Source organism: Balaenoptera musculus, chromosome 20 (assembly GCF_009873245.2).
Source record: "Balaenoptera musculus isolate JJ_BM4_2016_0621 chromosome 20, mBalMus1.pri.v3, whole genome shotgun sequence".
NCBI classification, from domain to species: Eukaryota; Metazoa; Chordata; class Mammalia; order Artiodactyla; family Balaenopteridae; genus Balaenoptera; species Balaenoptera musculus.
The window spans coordinates 39648191-39654663 of NC_045804.1; positions in this window are offsets into that span (position 1 = coordinate 39648191).

Genomic DNA, 6473 nt, shown 5'->3' on the forward strand with positions numbered 1-6473 from the left:
GGGTCACACTCTTGCCACCAGGGGCACCCTGTCCCTAACCCCCACCATCCTAGTTTCCAGATGCCAAGCTGGCCGCAGGAGTATTAAAGGATAATTTATTTTGAAAAAGTACCATCATGACTCTCATACCGGAACAAAATGAACATGTGTCAAAGATTGTATTTAACTCATTAATTAGCTAGGGACCCCATGAGATGTTACAACCTGTTCAAAGGAGAATTCAAATTATCTCACGTATAGAGTCAAAGAAGGCGTCCTGAAATGAATTCACACATAGTTGAGAAAACTGACAAATCTAGTCTGTATCCACAGAACAACAATCAATGGCATACCTCTGAACACAATTTGCATTTCTATGGGCAAGAATTATTTGCATTATTATCAGCTGGGATGTGAATGACAGCAGGGCGAGGGTTTAGGGAAAGAGCTGAGAAAAGGGGCCCAGCATTTGCATGTCTGCATGGGCAGCCTCCGGGCTTGGCTGGTCCACTCCCAGTGACAGGGCGTCACCTGCAGGGACCGTGAACTGCACACCTGTGCCCAACCCGGAAGTGGGCTGAATCCAGCGGGCAATCTGACACTTGCTTTTACCTGTAGGTGAGCCGTTCGTGACCTGAGCGCTCTACGTGGAATAGTAAAATGATCTGTGCAACGGCACCCCTGGCTGAGGAAGGTGCCCTCTGCATCACGGACAAAGCACACTAGAGGTGATGCAGGCAGTGAATGGAAGGCCGGATGTAGGAGAAGATGGAGAGAGAAGGAGCCCTGGGTGACAGGAGGTTGGGAGCCTCCTTAGCAGGCGGGTGGGGGTGGGGAAGGAAGGAAGGGAAGGTTTGCAGGGACTGAGGGAGAAGAGGAGGGAAAGGGAGAGAAGAGGGGAGAAACAGAGAGGTAGCTTGACATGGGAGCAAAGTCCCAGCCTGGAAACCCGGGGCTGGGGTCCCACACTCGGCTCTGGCTGCCTGGCCTTGGGGGGTGGAGCCCTTCTGGGCCTCAGCTTCTTTCTGGTTAAGGGGGGAGGATGACACAAGAGGACCTGCATGGCACCATTAATTCTGACTTCTCTTGGGTCTGGCCACACTCAAGAGCTTGGTGCTCCCCAGACCTGTCATGCACCTCTGTGCCTCTGTGCCTTTGTCCATGCTGTTCCCTTTGCTTGGAAAGCCTTTCCTTCCTTGCCTGCCTGGCAAAGTCCTATTCATCTCCCAAGGCCCGTTGTTGTTGGAACATCACCTCCCTTTAGCATTCAAGACTCTCCCAGGCATTATGGAATGCTCCTCATCCCTCAGCTGCGGTGTTATAAGTAGCTTATCTTCACAAGCAAGGGACTTAAAAGTCAGACAGACTGGGTCTAAACTCTGGCTCTGCCACCTCTTAGAGCAAGGATAGCCTCTAAGTGTTCAAATCTCTAAAATGACATTGGGACCATTTCACTCAAGTAATGGCACCCACCTTCACAGTGCTGTGATGTTCCCAGGGGACATACTTGTAAATCTCTCAGCCCTGTCCCTGGAACCTGGGATGTGCTCAAAAAATGTTGGCTGTTACTATACACCTGTGAGATAGCACATCGTTCTCGGATCACTGGGGTCAGTTCTGTCCAGATGCCCCATTGAGCAGGGCTGTGTCTTACTTCCCTGTGTGTCACCCCTGCCTAGCGCATCACCTGGACCTTAGCAGGCTGGCAGTGAATCCCCACTGGATGTAATGACTTTGGATGACAGAAGTGGAGGGACAGGGAAGGACTGATAGAAGGAGAGAGACTTAGCCGGGCCAGGTGTGGAGGTCTGAGCTGCCAGGGACGGCGATAATTAGCTTGGGAGGGAGGGGAAGGGCCCAGCTAAGGCTGGCTGCTGGTAGGAGAGCTGGCATCTGGTTGGGAGCTTCTCTCTCAGGACTAGAACCCCCCGGACTTCCTCCAGGACACAGGAACTCTCCCGGGACGTCTCCGAGGATGGCTGGAGAATGTGAGATTCAAGCCTCGGTTTTCTCTAAGGGCCAAGAAAAGAAACTTAACGTTTATCCCAGGCTGCGGCTGCTAGGAGATGCTCTCTCCCTTCTCCTGGAGATGGGGACGTGGGCCAGGAGGGGAAGGAGCGTTATACTCGTCCTGTCCTAGTGCTGTCTCAGAGAACTGGGGCACAGAGAAGGGCAGCAACTTGCTTAAGGTCACACAGCAAGTGGACCCACAGGTAAAATGCATCCTCTTGCGTGGTCTCATTTCACAATCACAGAGTCGTGGCAGGTAGGGAGGCCAGAACTTATTCTTTCCATGTTGTAGATGAGAAAGTGGACCTGGAGAAGGGATACGCAAGCCCAGGTTAAAGAATGAATCAGTGTTGGAGCAGTGAGCTCAAGATCAAGACCCTCGCCCTGCCTTCTCTGTCTGGGCTGGGGGCTGTCCTCTCACACCCACAGTGGGGTGAGGAGTCTGGGCTGGGGCTTTGTTCCAAGATAGCTTGTAGTCAAGTTTGGGAGCCTGGAGCCTGGTGACGGGATGGACAGGGGCCTTACTCTTGGGGCTCAGGAAGGGGCACCTCAGCTGCGGTGGCTGGCTTGGCAAGGTCCTGGACCCCCAGCCTGCTCCGGAAACGGAGGGGCCAGGGGCTGCCAGGCTAGTTGGCAGCGTGGCGGCCACAGTCCGGGAATGGAGAGAAGGTGGGGTTTGGGAAGCGGCATTGGGTGGTGCTCCAGCAGCCTGGACCTGCTCCTGGCAGTGCCCTCCTTGGTCCCAGCTGCTCTGGGCCTGTCCTGCCACTACACAGGGTCCACCCTGGCAGCTGACTCCAAGCCTGGATGCTGCTGAGAGAAGCCGCCTCTTCCCTACCCTTAGCCACATGCAGATGGGAACCAATCCAACGAATCACTCTGTGGGCCAGGGAACCCAGGAGCCCTGAGCTTCCAGCCCGTCTCTGTGCCCCTCACTCCCCGTTCTAGCTGCCTATCTGATCTGTCTGGCCTGGATGCAGAGGCTATAAGGCCAGGTGAGGGTGGTCAGCTCCAATTTTAAGAGGGTCCTGGACCTCTAAGCAAAGGGGGGAGGCATGGGGGGTGTGCAGGGTCTAATATTTACTCAGCATCTATCTGTGCCGTAGACTTAATTAATCCTCAGAAAAATTCTGCAAAGTAATTATCATTGTTCCCATTGTACAGACCAGGAAACTGAGGCTCAGAGACACTAATTCACCTGGGCAGCATTATAGAGCTTCTAGGTGGTGGAACCAGGTCTCAATTGCAGCCCTGAAGCACATCACTCTTTCTCCACTCCCCGACCCCTCAGTGGTGGGAGGTACAGAGGCAGAGACAAATGACCCCCAAAACATGACACGTGCAATTACAGAAGTGTGAGGAAGGTGCCCTGGGAACTCAGGGGAAGGGGTTGAAAATTCAGATAGGAGACACCAGGGAAGTTTTCGCAGAGGGGAGGCATTTGGAGCCGGGCTTCGGTGAATGAGCAGGGGCTTCTGTAGGTGGAAGAAAGAGCCAGAAGGGCTTCTCTGGCAGATGGGGCAGCTGGAGCAAAGGCTTGAGTGTCTGTCTAGAAAGTTTGGGCTAGATTCTGTAGGTTTTATCCCTCGTGGATGTGACTATTTGATTATCTCCTGCCAATTTGTAAGCTCCACGAGGGCAGAGGGGACATCTGTTATTTACATTTTCTCCATTATCAGCCTAAATCTTAGCACACTGAGGGCATACAACAGATGCTCAAGAAGTATTTGTCGGTCGAATGAGCAGTGCCTGTTTTAGCTCGGCACCTCAGGACCCCTTGCTTTGCCCCTCTCTTCATGGGTCTCCAGCACACCCTGAACTTTCCACCTTTGAACTTGCCTCCTCTGTAAGGGATTTCTCCGCTGGCCCTCAGACAGCTGGAGCATCCTTTCCGAGGAAGCCCTGAGACTGAGTCCCACCTGCCAGGCCAGACTCCTGAACCATAGGAGGTGGAGGGTCCCCTGCAGCCCTGGCCTCTGTTCTCACTCCCTCCTCGACCAGCCCATGCCTACCATCTGCAAGGCCCAGGGCAAGAGTGCAAAGGAGGCCCACATACCACACGTTTAAATACCAAAACATCATTGATTCAGCTATTAGACTGGCAAATAAAATATGTTTTAGCCCCCTCCCCAGGCAAATACACCTTCATAATGACGAAACTGAAAAGAATATATAAAGCTATGGTGGGAAATCCCAAAGAGTTTATTTATTACCGTGCATATATGTCCTGGTGTCCCATTGGTGGGGGCCGATGTCTGGATGAGAAATAAAATAAAGACACATAACAGAAGCCAGACGCAAAAGCGATAATGCGTGATTCTGATGATGTGAAGTTCAAGAACAGGCAAAATGAACCTATGATGATAGAAATCAGAAAATCAGTTGCCCCTGGGATTGAAAGGATTGTGAAGGACCTGTGTGGGCTGATGAAGTTGTTTTATGTCTGGATTAGGGGGCTGGTAGTACAGGTGTTTACACTGATCCAAACTCATCCAACTGTATTCTTAAAACGAGGGCATTTCACTGTATGTAAATTATACCTCAAATACAACCATAAAAGACTTGATAACATCAGAACCATGAGAAAATTAGAACAAATCAGTGTTAAAATCACGTAAAAAAAGATGTGCATCATGCTTAAATTATCACATATTTACTCCCTAAAATTTATCTTTTTTGCCATTATGTTAGCAAAATCACCAGTTTTGTTGTTATAATCAAGATTTTCATATAAGTTGTGTTCTCTTGACAGTAATGATCTCAAGCAGCCCTATCTGATAGAAATACGTGAGCCACAAATGTGAGTCACATATAGAATCTAGTCCACATTTTAAAATGCAAAAATTAGTAGGTGAAATTAATTTTAATAATATATTTATTCAATCCAAGATGTCCAAACTGTTATTTAAACAGGTAAACAATATAAAACATTATTAATGACATACTTTATGTTCCTTTTTTTCATATAAGGTCTCCAGAATTTAGTGTGCATTTTACACTTGCAGCACATTTCTATTCGAACTGGCCACATTTCAAGTGCTCAACTGTCATATGTAGAGAATGGATACTCTATTGGACAGCTCAGCTAAAGAATTAAAAAATTAAATGCAATTTTATTCAAAACGTACAAAATTTGAAAATATTTTCATTAAGCATTTAAGTTCAAATGATAGTAAAATATTTAAAAACTAACCCTTTTTCATATATGTTTCATCAAAGTATTAAAAATGATCTATTAAAATTAAAAGGTGCAATTCCCATTGTAATTAATGAATATAAAAATTAATAAAAATTATTTCACTAACCTGAAATTTTTAAAATATTTTGAAAAGTTATTCAAGTATTATTAAATATTTTTATTTAAAAAAATTGTTCACAACTCTAGTGTTAAAAGTACAATTTTTTGTTAATGTAATGAATCAGTGTCATGCTTTTTACATCTAGACCTACATTTATACCATATGATTAATATGAATTGTTGAATGTAGCAAAATGTTCCTTAGTTGCTCTGTCAACTACAAATAATAACTTGAGAATTGTGAGTACTTCCAGAACCGCTAATTGGAACAGTCAGACAGCTAGAAAAGGACACTTGGCATTGCTTGGAAATGATACTTTGGTTTTCAAGAATCTTTTGCATTCATGCTATCTGAGAGCAAGGATTTGAAAAGCTAATTAACTCATCTTACCCAAGTGCTTCTGCGGCTCCTATGTGCCCCGTGTTCTCCATTCCATCCAGTGGAGCCGTTTGGCGGCAGCAGCAGGTCCCAGAAACGTTCTCGGCATTCTGACTCTGTTGTCTTTTATTCAGCAAACCCAGAGCAAAAGAGGTGGAGACCCATTTCCCTGGAGCCTGAACAGTGTTAATCGTGAGAGCAGGGGTTTAGGATTAGGGGCTATACGTGCCAGCACTGAACATAACAATCCTGAGTGACAAGAGGTGCCCACTTGTTCTTTAAGGGGTGTGTGTGTGTGTGTGTGTGTGTGTGTGTGTGTGTGTGTGTGTGATATTTGCGTTCCAGCAGACAGCTGCTGGATTCATAAATAAAGTTGTATTGCTGCACAGCCATGCCCACTTGTTCAGGTGTTGTCTATGGATGCTCTTGGGCTAAAAGATCAGAGTTATTTTAACAGAGATCAGACCATACATCCTGAAAGCCTGATATATTTGCTACCTGCTGCTTTAAGACATTTGCCAACCGAGGGCAGGATCTTGCCTGGGTCTGAGTGGTTTCCCCTCCTTGGGGCCTGTTGAACTGAGACCTTGGGTGCCATGGGGATTCCATCTAGACTTCTGCTGCAGTTGCAAGCCCCTCAAAGGAGGAGATCTAGGGGGGTAGGAAGGCCCCCCAAAGCAGGTCCTCCAAGTTAAATTCTGAGGGCTTCAGTTGTTTCTTGCAGTGAGTTTGCTGTTCCCATAGCGTTTGGGATAATTCGGGATAATATTCTCTCACCAGTGAGTCCGGAGTAAGCAAGTGGTTGGG